General features: G+C 36.2%; 1 long non-coding RNA gene across 1 annotated transcript; it reads left to right on the top strand.

The window, feature by feature from the left end:
* Positions 1 to 3: 3 nt before the first annotated feature.
* Positions 4 to 10,729, top strand: LOC130453792 (uncharacterized). The gene is made up of 2 exons (XR_008911346.1): positions 4 to 94; positions 4,738 to 10,729. It is a non-coding gene; the product is annotated as an uncharacterized LOC130453792 (long non-coding RNA).
* Positions 10,730 to 19,367: the final 8,638 nt, after the last annotated feature.

Below are 19,367 nucleotides of genomic sequence, written 5' to 3'. Positions count from 1 at the left end.
ACCGTGCGCGCTCCCGCAGTCTGAAAGGCTTCTGGGCTGGTGGCCGACTTGGGACCCCCTGGCCATGACTGGCGACCTGGCGGGACTTCCGGAGGTATGCAACCTGAGCTTGGGGCCCTGGGGCAGAGGACGCCCACGCAGAGGGACTATCCGGGGCCATTAACCAAGAGTCTTTTTCTACCTAGACAGACTCTGTCTATCCTCTATATTTGATTGTTTGGGCTTTTTTTTTTTTTTAATGACATCAAACCCAAGTTTGATTGTTTGTAATTTCCAACCGTTTCCTCCGGAAGTTGGGAAGGAAGGAAAAAAAGGCGAGAAGGGAGAGAAGAAAAGAAATGAAGAGGGAAAGGAAGGTCGAAGGAAGGAGGAAAGGGGAAAAAAAAGAAAAGACAGAAAGTGGGGGAAGGAACAAAGAGGTTGAAGGGTGAGCATTTATTAAGTGCCTATTATGGAGTAGTATAGAGCGCTGGGGGTACAATTAGAAAAGGCAGTCCCTTGTTCATGCTTTAATTGGGAGAGAAACACATAAGAGGTTTCAGCTGCAAGTCAGATGCAAAAGCCCCCTGGACCCTAGGAAACATGGACATAGTTGATGGCGAGTCCTCATCTTTAATTAATTTCCAATATAAAATCATATCATTTTCTGTTGTTGAACCATTGAACAATGCCAAGGATTTGGGTGGCAAGAATATTCTTTTCTCAGTAGATGTGACAGCAGCAACGGGGAAAAAAAGTTGCCAGGCTAAATCTCCAAGGAAGATCTTGGTTGTCTCCATCCTTTAACCAACCTTTTCCTCCCAACCTGGATGCCCCTTTCTCCTAAGGGGTGAGCTTCCTTGTCAGGCCTGGGTCAATAACCACTAAACGTCTTGATAATATTTTATTTTGTCACCTTCGTGTAATACTGTATTTATTCTTGTACTTGATAATGTAGTGTAGTGCATCCACTAGTGTAACTAGAATAGTGTATAGTATCAATACAAGTGTAGTTATTCTTATACAAGATTAAGTTCTATGAGGGCAAGGATCGATATCTACACCAGAGCCCAACAGATTGCTCTGCCTATTTATCCTAGTTAAATAATTAGGTGGTTTTTTACTGGTAAGAATGAAAGATTTGGAGTAAGAGGAATTTAATTTAGGTATCTAATCTTTATGTGACTTGTGGGGAACTCACATCACTCTGAGTGGTCTCAAAATTCCCCATCTTTAAAATGAAGGGGTTGAACTAGATCCTTTCCAATACTAAATCCTCTTTGTCACCATCAGTAAACACTATTCCAAGTTCTGCTATTCCAGAAGCCTTGGACTGCCTAGAAGATGGTGGCTAGAAATCAGAATCCAAGAGTTGAAAAGACATTGGTTAAACTTGTGTCTTACCATTCCCATCTCAGCTAATAGCTGTCCAAAGGAATAGATTGTTACATATGTACAGGACCTTAATAATTTAGCCCCAACTACCTCATTTCATAGCATAGGAAACTGAAGCAAAGCTATGAAATGTCTTCCCTAAGGTCACATAAGAGTAAGTGACAAAATTGAGTGAAATAAAAAGCATTTATTATTAAACATATACTATGTGCACTACGCTAAGCACTGGGAATACAAAAGTAAGGCAATTCCTGCCCCCATGAAACTGACACTTTAATGGGGGGGGGTGGGGGGGAGAGACCACACAAAAAAAGGAATAGTAGCCAGGGAAAGAAAATTGCTGTAGGTGGTCACAGAATTAATAACCGAACTTTAATTTTTTTTTGATTAATTGAATTGAGTTACTGTTCCAAGTGCAAAAAATATAAAATTGATATTTTTGTGTTTAGGAGTTGGGTGAAGAAATGGAATACCCTTTGTGGCAGCAGAGCAGGTGAAGAGATGGGCTGGATGAGATGTGGAATATGATCTAGTCTGGGTGTCTATAGTCTAGTGCACCATGGTCTAGATGAATTGTCCCTTACACATAATTTCAATTCCATACCAAGATGGGAGTTCCAAAACCCAGTAGATTAAAACCTAAGTTTTTTGGACTTCAAAAGCAAGTATTTTTCCTACTAAGTCACAGTGTTTTCCAACACAAGTTCCCTGAGTCAATTTTCTGACCTAAAATAAAGTGGGGACAAATAACATGTGCATTGTCTTCCTGAAGCATAGATCTGGCAATGGCAACTCCATCAGTGCCCCATTACCTCCATAATCAAATATGAAGTTTTCTCATTTTTTGTACCTTTCTCCTTTGATTATTTCTAATTTAATCCTGTATTAATTTTGTTTGTACATAATTGTTTGAATTAAATTGCAATCTTAAGAACAGAAACTGTTTTATGCCTTTCTTTGTATCCCTAGCATTTTACATTACTACCTTGAATGTAGCAGATGCTTCCTAATGCCTGTTGATTTTCTGTTAGTCAATCAATAAACATTTATTAGGAGAAAGGAAAGGAATAAGTATTTAGGTAGCGCCTACTACTTGCTAGGCACTATACTAAATGCTTTACAAATATCTCATTTGATCCTCACTACAACCCTGTGAAACCAAGGCAAACAGAATCTACTAAGTGCCTGAAGCCAGATATGAAGTCCAGGTCCAACATTTTATCCACTTGCCAACTGCCTTTAAGCATATACTGTGTGTCACACACTGTGCTTAATCACCAGGAATGATAAAAAAAAAAAGCAAAAGGCAGTCCCAGCCTTCAAAGAACTCAGAGTTAAAAGGGGGAGGCCGCATGAAAACAATTAGGTACAACTAAGATATGTACAAGATAAACTGGAGATAATCACCAGATGAAAGACACTAGAATTAAGGAGCATAAGGAGAATCTTCCAGTAAAAGATAGGATTTTTGGATGAAATTTAGAGAGGAAGCTAGGGAAGCTAGAAGATGGAAAGGAGGGAGAGAATTCTAAGCATACGAGACAGTGGAAATGCATGAAAGCAAAGTAAATGACTTATTTGAGGAACAGCAAGGAAACCAGTGTTACTAAATTGAAAAGTACATGATAAATGAAAAGGTATAAGAAAGCCTGGGAAACTGGAGTGAGATATCAGTTATAATGCCAAAAAGGTGTTATATTTGATATTGGAAGTGATATGAAGCCTGGCATGTATTGAGTAGGAGGTGTGACATTGTTAATCTGCACTTTAGAGAGACCATTTTGGCAGCAGAGTGAAAGTTGGCCCGAAATAAAGAGGGATTGCAGTAAGGAGATCAACTTGTAGGCTACTGTAATAGTCAAGACTTGAGCTGATGTGGGCCAGCACCAGGATGGTAACAGTGATGTCCCATTGATACCTCAAATTCAAGATGTCCACAACTAAACTCATCATTCCCCTCTCCAAAACCTCCCTCTCTCTCTCTCTCTGTCTTCCTTATTATTGTCAAGGGCAATATTATCCTTTCAGTTAAGCTTCACTCTAATGCTTTTATCCAATCTATTGCAAAGTGCTATCAACTATCTTTGCAAAATCTCTCATATTCACCCTGTCAGTATGTCACTGTCATCATCCTGGTGCTGGCCCTCAGCAAGTCAAGTCAAGTCATCAAAAAGGATGAGGATTAAGAAATGTTCCTTAGAAAAAGGCAAAGAGTACATTGAGGGGCAGTTAAGTGGCTCAGTGTATAGAAAGCCAGGCCTACAGTCAGGAGTACCCAAGTTCAAATCTGGTCTCAGATACGTTCTGGATGTGTAACCTTGGGCAAATCATTTAATCCCAATTGCCTAGCTTTTACAGTTCTACCTTGGAACTAATACTTAGGATTGATTCTGAGACAAAAGGTAAGGGTTTTAAGAAAAAGTAAAATTTCACTGGTATCTTTGGAAGACAGTTTCAATTAAAAAATAAGATTAGAAACCAGACCATGGTTAAGAGAGAGAATGGAAAAGAAGCAGAGGCACCTGGTTTAGATGGTTTTCTCAAGGAGTTTAGCCACAAAAGGGAGGAAGAAATTGATACAATAGCTGTGAGAACTAGATGAGAAATGGCATATGTTGGGCACTTTCTGAGAAGGGGAGAGAAGTGGGTATGTTTATAGGCAGTGGGGAAGTAGAGAGATAAATTATAAATTAAAGTTAAGTGAGAAAAGGGAAATGATAAAGGAAATCTGCTAGAGAAGCTGGGATAGAATAAGATCACATGTATGTGTAAAAGGGTTGCCTTCGAAAGAAGGTCCACCTCAATTATGTGAGCTGGATGGAGGAGATAGTGACAGAAGGCTTCTGGGAGCTGTGAGTTATTAAAGACAGGAGAAGACCAAGTATTCAGTAAATGGCCACAATTTTTTCAGTAAAATATGAGGCAGGGTTTTCAGCTGAGAAGATAAGAGAAAGGGGAATGATGGAAAATTTGCAAAGGGATAAACAAGTTTGAGAAAGTCACTATTGAGTGGGAGAATGAGTTAATTAGGGAGTTACAAAAAGAATTGCCTTGCAGCAGTGAAGGCCTAATTGAGATTATATAACTTAACTTTGTAATGGAATCTGCCAGCATAGCTTTGTGGTGCTTAATATTTATTGATCAATTGATTTTCTCCAGCTTCATTTGATAATACATGAATAAGAGTGAAGACAGCTTATGGTGTGAGTAATCCAGGCCTGAGGGTTGGTAGGACTACATTGGTGGCAGATAAACAGGCAAGGGACTCAAGAGAAGAGAATAATGTAGAGTTAAGTCAAGATGGGAAAGGGAGGAGAATGTCTCCTCTCTACATATAATCAATGAATCTTTACTGTCTTTCAGACACCATGCTCCATGTTGGAGATGTCAAGTCTTATCAAACCGGTCCTTGACTGTAATAGATTAAAAGTCTAGTTGATAAGATAAGAAATACAGATTTTTTAAAGTATCTAAAAGGATTGGATGATTCTCTTCACTTCTCTGAACCTTGGTTTCCTCATCTTGGAAAAGAGGGATTTACCCGAACAAGTTGGAGGAATTTACGAGAAAAAACATTATCCACATTCAGAGGAAAAACTGTGGGAGTAGAAACACAGAAGAAAAACAACTGCTTGAATACATCAAGGGGATCAAGGAGATACGGCTGGGGATGTAGACTCTAAATGAACATCCTAATGCAAACACCAGCAACATGGAAATAGGTTCTGATCAAGGACACATGTAATACCCAATGAAATTGCATGTTGGCTATGGGAAGGGTGGAGGGAGGGGAGGGAGGGAAATAATGTGATTCTTGTAACCAAGGAATAATGTTCTGAATTGACTAAATTAATTTTTAAAAAAAGAAGAAAAGAGGGATTTAAACTAGATAATATTCAGGTTAAATGCTGTCATTCCCTAATTAACATATGCCAAGTGCCAAGTAACAGGCACAAAATGCTACCAGAGTTCTGGGACTCCTAGAGAAGACCCTCCAGTTATTAATGCCCTCACCACCAGCAGCAACAATATCAATCAATATTGATTTATATTTATTTTTTTTTCAATATTTTAAAAAATTTATCTGTATCATGTTTTCCCCCAACTTAATGTAAATTCATTAAGGGCAAAAATTCTCATCTTTGTGTTTGTATCCATAGCAGAATGCCTGACATATACTAGGTGCTTAGTAAATGCTTGATTAAGTAAATTAAATTGGGAAGCAACCAACAGTGAGAGCTGAAAATTTCAGGTCTCAAGGAGTAAAACATGAAAATAGGACACTACCAGATTTAGAGGACCTGAACTAAACTTTTTTAAAATTCTTAAACTCCACCTTATAATCAATACCATGTATTGATTCCAAGGCAGAAGAGTGATAAGGGCTAGGCAATGGGGGTTAAGTGACTTGCCCAGAGTCACACAGCTAGGAAGTGTCCAAGTCCAAATTTAAACTTAGCTGCCCACCTAAAAATTTTTTGAATGAAATTATATGAAAAATAGCACCAAAGAATGAAGATAATTTGAACCTAAAGAACTATTTTTAAGACTTTTTCTCTGCAAATGTGCTAATTATTGGTCAACAATCTAACTTTTAAGCAAGGCAAGTTGAAATTAATCATGGGAAGGCCACCATAGAAAACCCCCTCATGTCGGAATCATCTTCTGAATTATATCTTACTCTGATGATGATTTGGAAAGTAGTAACTGACTGCCCTTTTACCTTCACTGGAAGTCAATTATATAATCTTATAATGAACAAGGCATGATAAGATAGAGGGACACAAAATCTATATGATAACATCCAAGACTGGTCACCTCTGCTTCCTTCTGCCTGTCTCAAGATTCAACTTCCCAATCATAATGAAGCATCTGGGTCTTGGCCAGCTGCCATTATTTGGAAAGTTTACATGAGGTAATCCAAAATGACCAAGATTATAACTATAGCAATCTGAGATTCTATTGGCTGATGACTAAGACTGCCAAAGAACAGCATTGTGGGGAAATTCTGAGCCTGAAGTATACATGTAGGTGAAAATCATAACAAGAGATATCTCAATTGCTGAATCTGCCAATGATAATGAATCCAGCTGGACTACTGATAGGGGAAAGGGAGATTGATTTCCAAACCTTTACTTTTTTCCTCTTTCTTTCCCCTTCTATATTATAGGATCTAGAGACAAGTTGTAGATATCCATACCATTCCCTTACTATTTTCCATGCATCATGGGTATAGGTAAGCAGGGAAAATTTTATAAGCTGGCCAGAGGAGAATGGCTCCATATAGGAAAGCACGGTTGATTTCTTTTCTTTTTTTTTTACTTTGTTCAATAAATGTGAAACAGTGGAAAGAGTATTGACTCTAGTCAGAGGACCTAGGTTTAAATTTCTTCTCTGGTATATTACTATCTGTATGACCTTGAGCAAGTCATTTGACCAATTTGGGACTCAGTTTTCTAATCTCTAAAATGAAGCAATTAGAGTAGATGGTCTCTGAAGTCCCTTCTAGCTCTAGGTCTATTATCCTATGATTTGATAGGATCACAGTACGTTGAGTATCCAAGTCCTCTGGATAGGGGTAGGGTAAGTCAGTGCTCAAAGAAAAGAGAATATAGAACTATGAAGAAGGCTCTGGAGTTATGTACAGACCATAAACTATAATTTTATGATTTAAGTAATAATTATATTTCATACCCTACCTGAATTCCAAATGTAGCCTTTTGATGTCCTGGGTTTAGTAAATGGAGTGAAGAAAGAGGGATGTAGAGTGCCATATGGGAGATGGAGAGAGGGTAATCACAACATTAGTGGACTAAATTCCTTCTGGTGGCCAATAGAGGATACTACAACTTTTTAAAAAGGTTCTACCATACTTGCACCAGAGGTTCAGCTAAGACTATTATCTAGTGATGCGAGTAGAGCTCTATCTTGTGGACAATTCATATATTGCACTCTTTCACTGGATAATTAGCTGAATTTCTGTAGGCTTAAAGAAGGCAGCACTCAAGCCACATAAGCCTGTTTTAACTGTTTAAATTGCCAGAAGTATCACAATAATTTTAAAGACATTCTCTTTTTCCCTCACCAAAATACATCTGGATCTGCTATGATCATAGAGTTCCCTGAAAGAGAAAAGGAATTACTCTCTAAAACCAGAATCTAACAATATGTTGTTTATAAAAGACATTTGAAGCAGAAACACACAGAGCATGAAAATAAGGGGCTGGGACAGAATCTATGATTATGTTTCAACCAATGTGGAAAAAAAAAGTGAGGGTAGCAATTGTGGCTTCACATAAAGTAAATGTGAAAATAGATCTAATTAAAAGAGATAACCTGGGAAGCTACTGGTATTGGGAGTACTATGGACAATGAAGTAATAGCATTACTGATCATTTATGTACCAAATGGTATTGCATTCCAATTCTAAAAAGAAATGAGTTACAGGCAGAAATAGGCAATGAAACCATAGCAGTAAGAGAGCTCAACTTTCCCCTCAGAACTGGATAAATCTAGCCATAAAATAAATAAGAAAGAAGTTAAGAGGTATAGATAGGAAAAAAAAAGAGAGAGAGGTATAGAGTTTTAAAAATGTTAGATATGACAGACCTCTGGAGAAAACTGAATGGGAACAAAAAGGGGTATTTTTCTCATCTGTACATGGCACCTTCACAAAAATTGGCCATGTGTTAGGGCATTAAAAACCTCACAACCAAATACAGAAAAGCAGAAATATTAAGTGTGTTCTTTTCAGACTATAATGCAATAAAAATTATATTCAATAAAGGGGTATGGAAATAGATTAAAAATTAGTTAGAAACTAACTAACCAAATCCTAAAGAATGAGTGGGTCTTTTAGAACAAATCATAGAAACAACCAATAATTTCATTAAAGAGAATAACAACAATGAGGCAATACACCAAAATTTATGGGATATGGCCAAAGCGGTACTTAAAATGAAATTTATGACTAAATGCTTATATCAATAAAATAGATAGAACAGATCAATAAATTAGATATGCAACTAAAAAAAACTAGAGAAAGAACAAATTTAAAACCCCCAATTAAAACACTAAATAAAAAAAACAAAGTCAAAGGAGAGATTAATAAAATTGAAAGTAAGGAAACCATCGAACTAATAAATAAACGTAGGAGCTGGCTTTATGGGACAAATAAATAAATAGATAGATAAATAAATGAGCAAATAAATAAATGATCGGTTAAACTCATTTAAAAAAAGAAAACCAAATTACCAATATCAAATATGAAAAGGGTGAATTTACCACCAATGAACAGGAAATTAAAGGCCAGGAGTAGGACTGCTGGATCAAAGGGTATAAACAATTTAGTCATTTTTCTTGTATAACTTGAAATTATCTAAAATAGCTGAAACAATCCTAAACTTGTAGAATTCTTAATTTTCATTTCCATCAGAACTCTGTTTAGACTCCAGGGAATATCAAATCTGACACAGGATGTGTTGATCACCTGAAATCTCACTAACATGCCAACTGACTCAGTTTTTTGATATTCAATGTCTTTCCTCATATCCCTCAGTTGCCTCTCCCTTCTAATTGGACAGCTAGAGGGTAGAACAGTAAACTCCTCCAAAAGTCTTCCTTTATAGGACTCTAAACTTCCCAAGTAACTCCCCATTTTCCATTAGCAGCTCTGCTTGGTTTTGACTCTACAGTAACATCATACATGTACCCTCTAGTCCCCCTTCCCCTTTCAGGCTCCTTTTGTGTCTTGTTCTCCCCTCATTAGATTGTAAGATCCTTGAGAATAAGGACTGCCTTTCTTTTTCTTATTTGTATTCCCAGTGTGAAGCGCAATGCCTTCAGAACATAGCAGATGCTTAATAAATGTTTACTGAATTGAATTGAATTAAAAGTAAACCAACTCCCAGTTGTGTAACCCTGGGCAAGTCACTTGACCCCCATTGCCTAGCCCTTACCACTCTTCTTCCTTGGAGTCAATACACAGTATTGACTCCAAGACAGAAGGTAAAGGTTTAAAAAAAAAAAAGTAAACCAACACTTGAATCATTTCCAGCTTGGTAAGATCAACTGTTTGTTTTGTTGTTATTGTTCAGTCACGTGGAATTTTCTTGGCAAAGATAATAGAGTGATTTGTCATTTCCTTCTCTAGCTCATTTTATGGATGAGAAAACTGAGGCAAACAGGGTTAAGTGACTTATTCAAGGTCACACAGCTAGTAAGTCTAAGGCCAGATTTTAACTCATAGAGAGGAATCTTCCTGATTCCAAGCCTAGCGCTCTTATCCAGCCTAGTGCTCTATCCAGTTGTTTAGCTAGGTGGCACAATAAAATAAGGTGTTGGGCCTGCAGTCAGGAAGACACTAGTTGTGTGACCCTGAGCAACTCACTTAGACTTCTTTGACTCAATTGCCTTATCTGTAAAATGAGTTGGAGAAGGAAATGGCAAACCACTCCATTATCTTTGCCAAGAAAACCCCAAATGAAGTTACCAAGAGTCAGACACAACTGAACAATAACAACAACAAAGATGAACTAGAGTTTATACTCACTGCCAAAATCTTTGATAGCACAAAGTTGTCTCCATACTATAATGTGACATCAAAATAAAACTTTTGCTACTAGTTGCAATGCAATAATCCAGGACAATCCCAAGGGATTTATGAGAAAGAATACTATCCACATCTAGAGAAAGAACTGTAGGAGTAGAAGAAAAACATGATTTATCACTTTTGTTTTTTAAATGCTTACCTTCCATCTTAGAATCAATACTATTGGTTCCAAGGCAGAAGAGTGATAAGGGCTAGACAATGGAGGTAAAATGACTTGCCTGGGGTCACACAGCTAGGACGTGTCTGAGGCCGAATTTGAACCTAGGGCCTGAGTCTCTGAGTCTGACTCTCAATCCCTTGAGCCACCCAGCTGCCCCTTTATTACTTGTTTATATGGGTGTATGATTTGGGTTTTGGTTTTAAAAGATTATTCTATTACAAAAATGAATAATATGGAATAGGTATCAAGTGATAACACATGTATAACTCAATAGACTTGCTTGTCAGCTTCAGGAGTGAGGAGGGAAGAGGGGAGGGAAAGAACATGAATTTGGAACCATAGGAAAAATATATTAAAATAAATAAATTTTTTAAAAAAGAAGAAAACTTTACTGGAGCAGTAGAGTCCAAGGACCAGCTTACCGGGTTCAAGAAAATCATCACTAGGGTTATGAATATTTTGGCCATAATAAAAAAGACTATTTGATGAATTTGTAGAAAGGTTATAAGCAATCAATGGAAGGGAAATCCCTTAAAGAAAATCACAAATACTTAAGTATTTAAATAAATATTCTTTCTACTAAATGCATCATTTCCTATTATTCATTAACATAGATGTAATTTTTTATTATCAGGTCCTAGTCCTTAAATGAAGAATATAATCTTAAGCATGCTAAAATAATGAAAAAGAAAAAACAAAGAGACAGAGTAACTCAAAATCTAAAAGAGAATGCACCCCTCTCTTAATGAAAGTAATTTCAGATGACTTGCCTAAGAGTAGTAAAAAATAACTAGTGCCAACTTATCTTCTATTACCAGGGTGATAATGATATATGATATAACTGAAAAATGTAAAGAATACTTCTTATTCAATTTACATATTGCCAGGGTGATAGTGAGATATTGATTTCACATTCTTTAGAAACAATGTAAAAAATTACTATCTGCCTACACAATACTTGTTGATTCATTAAACATTTATTGGATATCTACTAGTGCAAGGCCCTACTCCTTTTTGAGATATAGAAGGGGAGATGGCAAGCATTAAAACCATCAAAGACTGCCAAGAATACTGTTTTAAACAATGGCAGACCCCAAAGTCTAGACTCTGTCCAGACTGTATGATATTGGTCAAGCATAGCGATACCACTCTCAGTTGCAATCTCCTTATTTCTCAAATGAATATAAGATCTATTTATAAACTGCAGGGACATATGCTGTCACTAATGAAACAAGACAGTGTTTTGATAGTAACCCATATGTCATACCTCTTTCTTACCTGGGACATTCTCTATAACTAAAGTGCCACTGAGCAACAGCTAAGGGAATGACACATTAATATCATGTTTATATAGCAATTTATAGTCTAGAAAGTTTACTGTGGGAGGAAAAAGTAGAACCAAGGTTCCTATGGAGGAAGTGTGTGTCTCTCTGTAAGTGAGATGACTTCCAGGAGAAAGTTTCATGTCCCCATGCTAACTCGGATTCCCAGCTGGTACTCTAAATAGGAAGTACTTGGCTAGAGAATAACACATAAATCTTGACATTCTCAAAATAAATTAAACCAGAAGATAAAAGAAAGTTGCAATTAAATAAAAATATGGCTCACAGATCTTCCTTGGAGAAGCAAATAAAGGAGTTGGAAGACCTAATTTAATTATGTGTCCAAAGGACACAAATCATTTCACATGACACTTACTTGACAGTGCTCAAAATAAGCATCAGTTTATGCACCAACACATATTCCAAAGGATGATGCAAAGGTATTTTTAAAAGATGTTAATAAGTATCTACAAAATAAATCAACATATCCTTTAGTTCTGTATGCTTTTGATGCAAAGATTACCAACCATAAACAAGGATTGCAAAAAATATGGTGAAAAACATGGTTAAGGAGGAAAACATGAGGTCAAAGACTCATAGACTATATTAGATGCTTCAGTGCTTATATAGTATGTATACTTCTATAGTATGTATATTTGCTTTAAAAAAGCATCAGAGAATTAAGTAATATCATCAAAAACTGCTCATTTTAACAGGGAAAAAGTGATTTTTACTGATGTAAGACTCTTTTCTGAATTAGCTATGTATAACCAAAGCACTGACTTGTGAGAGCAGAGATCCAAATAGATAGGTAGTAGAGGGAGTGGAAGGAGTCAAGAAGTGTTAATGATAGGTAATCTACTAATATTGTAGCTCTGCTACATGGGCAAATCAGTAACGCCTCAGAACCTCAGTTTCTCATTGAAAATATGAGAGAGTTGGACTAAGTTGAAACTAAGATTCATTCAATGCTGAAATCTATGATCTCATTACCAAATTAGAAAAAAAAATTTAATTGAACAGCTACTGTGTACAATAAAAATGGAAAAGAAATGTACTGATTTATTTTAAGTAAGCTATTGGCATCAAAAAATAAGAAAATGCATCAAAGGCAAAACATCAACATAGACTATCATCATTTTCAAACTGATATAAAGAAATCACCAGAGGCAGGTAGGTGGCCCATTGGATTGAAATTCGGACCTAGAGATAGGTCTAGCATTCAAATATGGCCTCAGATACTTCTTAGCTATGTGACTCTGGGCAAGTCACTTGACCCCCATTGTCTAAGCCTTATCACTATTCTGCTTTGGAACTAATACACAGTGTTGATTCTAATATGGAAGATAAGGCTTTTAAAAAAAAGAATGAGAGGACAAAAAAAAATCTAGAAACTTAGCCAGCAGAAAGCTTGCTATTAGGCCCTAGTCAAACTATCCTAAGGGTATTTAAAGAAAAAAAAACTAAAAAGTCAATCAACAGGAAAAAAATGGATAAAATCTGTCAAGATTTTTATAACAAACCCATTTATCCACTTGTGATAGTACATGTTTGGACTTCAAAATCACAATCCCCAGTATGCCATGAGGAAATAAAAATGGCATTAAAGAAAAAAAGTAGTTGGACCAAAGCAAATATATACAGAGATCAGTATTGTAGGCAACACAAATCTGAGGGCATTGAGGTACTGAATCTCAAAATTTCTAAGAAAGAATACTACATTTAGAAAAAAACAAATCTTATGAATATAAAAAAATGTGACCAAGAAAAATACCAATAGCTACCAAACCATAAAGCTACTTTCTTAACTACATAAAACTTCATGAATATTAGAGAGGGAGAGAGAGCACATCCATGAGGATATTAGAAAGGAACAAACATAGTAGACCCCAACTTCTCTATGATATAACTGAAAAATGTAGAGAATAAAAAATATCACTGTGCTTATTGTTTATTGACTATAAAAAAGCATGTCTATTGAGCAAAACATCACCTAAAAAGTTTTCACAAACAAGTAGTCTCTCATAAATCTGTGAAAATCACATAAGATTACTTGAAAGACCTAACCTTGCTTAAGGACCTTTTGGTTATTAATATCAATTAAGAGATGAAACGGGAAGTTAATTTGCCCTTGCCACAGAGGTCATTGACAAAGCTCAATTCTCTGTAGACTGTAAGATCCATCACATATTCTTGTTGGCAGATGCCATGGTGGCTGATTACAAGTCCCAGAATACTGCATAGCCTCCTAAACAATAACTATAATCATTCCAAAGATTTTGGCCTGTCTGCACAGGAAAAGGAGATTAAGTGGATTATGGATATTTGTTTTCTATACCATGATATACAATTCAAGGTACAAGAGCTGGTCTATCAGGGCATATAACTTGGATAACCACTGCAAATAGGGATGATGAACTCAGCTCATAATTGACTAGAAAAAAAGAATTGACTCAATTGCATTTGATAAATTGTAGTGCTTTTAATGACATCAAGTTTCACCTTCAAACAAAGGCCTTTTTTTAACATCAATATTCTGCTATATAATGTCTTGAGATGTGGAGCTACACTAACTGTAGTTGGAGATCAGCCTTGAAATTAAAAATTAATATCAATTCAGAGGACAATGGAGAGTGTATGATGGGTGTAAGCAAGATATAACAGGAGACTAAAAGAAGAACTATAGTAAAGGGTATCCTCAAAGAGATGTACGATCTGAAAAGCTGGGTTGATCAAATGGAGGGTGGGATAAACTAATGGATGATCCATAAGCCCATAACTTCATAATTTCAGAAAGAGATTGGACCGTCCTATCGTGTTGGGTAGATTCCCTGAACCTAACTTATGTGAGGACATGAACAAAAGTATGACAGGCTAGGCATGGATGATTTATAATCTGCACTGTTGGAAGGAATAGCCACATCAATGAAATCACAGATCTGTTTGAATAGTCTTCCTAAGGCTTTTATGCCATACCCTGTGCTTTCAGCTTCATTACTATTTCTTCACAAGTTTTTGTATTACAACTGTGTATAAAGTAAGAATAGTTTCTAAGTGAGGAGTTTTCCTAATGAGTAAAATTCATGACACTTCAGTGTATGGGATTTATAATATCCTAGATAGCCTGGTCCTTTTTGGTATACTTCCTAGTTATTAGCTAGTTTCAATTAAGTAAGGATGCCATATAGTCAAGCTCTAAATGTTATCACTGTATTGGTTTTAGAGTAGAGTGATTTTGTTAGTCAACAACTTCCTGAAAATATTTCAGAGGAATTCATTCTAACAGCAAACTTATTGTCTTTACTGGATCATAAAAATTAATAGTTTAAAACCCCATAAGCAGAGCCAGCCAAATGGCTCAATGTATAGATAGAGCCAGTCCTAGAGACAAGAGGTCCTAGGCTCAAATCTGTCCTCAAAAACTTCCTGTGGGACCCTGGACATTTGCCCCCAATTGCCTAGCTCTTACAACTCTGCCTTAGAACCAATGCTTAGTACTGATTCTAAGACAGAAGGTAAGTTATAAAACTATTTTTTAAGGATAAATAAAATGTTTTAAATCACATGTGCTTAAGACAGATTGCCCTTCATCCTTAAGTAGGATCAAAGGACCTCTAAGCATCTGACTGAAGGAAAATTTAAGTGATGCACAGGTCTTTCTAACCATCTAATAGTCCCTCCCTAATCCTATAGATAGGAGAAATGCTCTTCCATCTCCACTTCCTCTATAATGATAATGAAGTTCTTCATATGAGACAGATACTAAGTAAATATTTGAGTTATTTTAAATCCAGTGAAACTAACTGAGCAGTAGATTCACAACTTTGTTAACAGTTTGCAAAGCAGTTTGTCATAAATTTGGCACAAAAATTACCAATGAGAATAGAACTATAGATAATTTCTAGAAGACATTCAGGGAGGGTGAATTTTATAGTAACCTACACAAGTATACATTTGTCTTTCTGCCATAGCCAAGTAATCACTATGTTTGTATAATGCATAATTTGATCGCCCTTGTGATAATAATAGCTACTATCTATATGACACCTACCACGTGCCAGGAACTATGCTAAACACCCTACAAATATTATCTCATTTCACAACCCTGGGAGGTAAGTGCTATTAGAGGTAAAGAAACCAAGGCAAACAGAGGTGACTTGCGCAGGGTCACACAGCTAGTAATTGAGGCCAGATTTTAATTCAGATCTTTCTGACTCCGGGACCCATGCTCTATTCACTGTGCCACCTAGCTGCTTCAAGGAAGGTCAAAGGCCTAAAGAAAACATTTTCTACTCTCCAGGATATCAGGGGAACTAAAACAGTTCTTTTGTTTGTTGTTATTTTTTTAAAGATTGGTTTTCTGAGTATAGGAGGGGAGGGAGTACATTCAGAAATGACTGTAATATAAAAAAACAAGGCATCAATTTTTAAAAATACTCCACTTTTATTACAAAGTAGGGATGAGGGGGAATCTAAACAGGAAGAAAGGAATTTTGACTAGTGTTGTAGTGAAAATTTCACCTAGGTCACAGTGTGAAGAACTTAGAACATAAGAGAAAGGGAAGCCTATATAATGTTTGAAGCTTCTCCAAGGGAAGAATGATGGAGTAGCCGTGTGCTCAAAAAGGAATGATAATATGAATTCATAGATGCCATATAGCCATCAGGGGACAAGTCAGGATAAGTCAAAAAAAGAGTTGCAGCAACTGGTATCCTGCTGAAAGGTACCAATTAGTTGACTTGACATTAACAATTAAGGGATATAATGTCTTCTTAGGGAGTGTTATGCGAGATAAGACCGAGAACCTATGACTTATCAAACCAGATGAATACTACCAATTTCAGGAGATTAGCATGACTAAAGATTCATACTACTAGGTATAACCTAGAAACATTACTATATATTATTAAGCCCTGGACAAGAAACTGAAGAGAAAAAGGTGATGTTTTCTTTCACCTTTTGCCAATTGAGGGAAAAAGGAGATTTATAAAATAAAAGCTGATTTAGGAACTTAACAGTAAGTTAGCAATATAGTGCCTCAGAACAGGGTTATGGACCACAATATAGGACTGTTGGGCCCTTGGCATGAAATGAAGTACAGCAAATGGAAACTAATGAAAGCATATTTGCCTAGAAGCTTGCAATTCTGACCAAGAGACTGAAAAAAAAGAAAGGAAAAAGAGAAAAAAATGCTTGTGCATTTATCTATTAAATAGCTAAAGCAAAAGAATAACTATAGAAATATCTAGTAAGCTAGAGCAGATAAATCCCAAGAAAATAATCAATCCTAAAACTCATAACCTCAGGTCTCCATACACAAGCAAGATGAAAGACTATAACACAAGGCAAATTTGACCTCACACAAACATAGTGATAGAACTCATGACTAGAATATGGCTAAAAGGGTAAATTTTAACTGAAGGAAGAAAATAGATTTTAAAAATTCAGGACTGGAATAGCACTGTATAGCAAGATAATCACAAGGAAATCTAGGAACAAAATCAGGGAGGTATGGGGGAGAATATTTGGATGAAGATCAATGCAAAGAGAAACAAGTTATATTTATTTTGGGGCTATATTACAGGCCATCTGAACAAAGATGGAAGTTTAAGGGAATTTTGAGAAAGAGATCACAAGTTCACATGAAAACATAGCAGACTGATCAAAGATTATAGTTATCTGTACTTCTGTACAAGTTATACACCAAAAGTAGAGCACATAATAAGTTCCTGATTTGCTTTAATGAAAATTTCCTCTTTGAAAAGGTGGAAGAGAAATTAACTGGAGAACTTTTATCATAAGCTTCATTTTGATTGACAAAGAACTGGCTGCTAATACATAAACTATGAGTGGGGGAGTAATGAGGAGAAAGGGGAATCATGAATATGAGCCACTACTTTCGAATTTTAAAGGAAGAAAACTGGGCATAATAAAACATGCATGGCAAAAGATTTCACAGAATTCTGAAAGAATAGGTAGGATTCCATGGCCTAAAAATCTATAAACAAGATCAGACCTAGAAGGACAGGGAACTCTAGAGAATGAATGATCCTATAAAAATATGTCAAGGACACTAAAGTTTGAAATGAACTTAGGCTGGTGATGAATGTTAAGTACAACAAGAAAGTGCTTTTTTAAAGTTACTTGGGGTCATGAGAAAGATCAAAAGATAGGAACACAATTTGAGATGGACTGGACAACAAATGGCAGAAGGCAGAATTATCTAAATCTTATTTTGCTCGTTTTCGCCATCAACAGGGATTTTTTTTTAACTTTTAAATTAAATTGTGAAGTTAATTTAAAAAATGGTTGAAAACTAAGATAAAAAGGAAATGACAAGAAAGAATCCAGTTATTTTCAATGAATTCAGGTTATCAGGCCCAAACTATACTTACAGGATACTGAAAGAACCCTTGGATAAGGTGTTTTGAGTTTGTCAGTGATCCTTCAATGGATAAAAGGAAAGGTTACATAGAAGCCTATAAAAGATAGGTAAACATCCCCATTTTCATAAGGATGAATTCTACAATGTATATAGACTGATGAATATGATTTCAAATTTATGCAAATGTCTAGAACATTTTAAAGGCATAAGTGTGAATGTTTTAAAAGGGAAGCAATCACCAAGACCAAGCCTGGCTTGCTATAAGACATCTTTTTATCCAGATTTTAGCAAAGGATTAGGCGAATTCTCTTATGCTAAACTTGTGAATGAGATTGATATAGGCTAGTCAATGATATTATTAGGGACATTCAGAACTGCTTCAAAAGACCAGACTCCAAAACTATCTTTGATAGTTCTTTGTCTTGGAGAGTTTTCTAATGAAATGTTTCAAGGACTTTTCCTTTGCCTCATGACTTAAATGAAGGCATAAATAGCATGATCAGATTCATAGATGACACAAAGCTAGTAGGGCTAGCTAATGCATGAGGGACTAAAGATCCAAAACGATCTCAACAGGCTAGAATAATTGCTTGAATCAAATAAAATTAAATTCATTAGACACAAACTAAAAGTCTTATACTTCAGGTTTTTAAAAAGTGACCTTCACAAATACAGGATATAAGAGGCATGGCTAGCCAACAATTTGTGTGCAAAAGATCTGAAGGTAAACTCAATATGAGTCAACAGTGTGACAAGGCAGCCACAAAGGCTAATTTTATCTTGGGCTGCATGTTAAGAGGCAAAGTATCCAGAATAGGAAAGGAAGGCAAGAGTCCTGCTAAACTCTGACTGAGTCACATTAGATCTACAATATATACTCAATTCTGGGCAAAAAATTTAAGGACTCTGGAATTCACCTGGAGAATATTCAGAAGGTGAATCAAGATGATGAAAGCTATTGTAGGAACAATTGAAGGAACCAGGGATATTTAACCTGAAGAAGAGATGACTTAAAGGAACATGATAATTCAAGTATCTGAACGCCTATAATACCAAAGATGAATTAGAATTGTTTTTCTTGGCCCCAGAACTTGGAACAATGGGTTACAGAAAAGTCAATTTAGGCTCAAAGTGAAGAAAAACTTCCTAACAATTAGAGCTAACCAAAAATAGAATGGGCTGCCTTTGGAGGTAGTATGTTTCCCTTTATTAATGGTCTTCAAGTGAAGGAAGGTTAGATGACTACTTGTTGGGGATTTAGAGAGGGAATTCCTGTATATATACACATTTTGGACTAGATGGCCTCTGACATCCCATCCAACTCTTAGATTTTGTGAAGTACCTGATCTAGTCCATGGCAGTTTGGCTGACTTGAGAGAGAAGGAAATGGCTTTACCCTCTATTTAGTTGAGGAATCTCTGTGCAAGTATCAGCTTTAACATCCTTCTCTCAAAGCAATGAGAATGTCTGCCTGTTTTGTGTCAGTCACATTAAGTCAAACCAAATAAGACACA

This window comes from Monodelphis domestica, chromosome 4 (assembly GCF_027887165.1).
Source record: "Monodelphis domestica isolate mMonDom1 chromosome 4, mMonDom1.pri, whole genome shotgun sequence".
Classification (NCBI taxonomy): domain Eukaryota; kingdom Metazoa; phylum Chordata; class Mammalia; order Didelphimorphia; family Didelphidae; genus Monodelphis; species Monodelphis domestica.
Note: the sequence above shows the minus strand (reverse complement) of the source record. Positions and strands in the feature narration are given on the sequence as shown.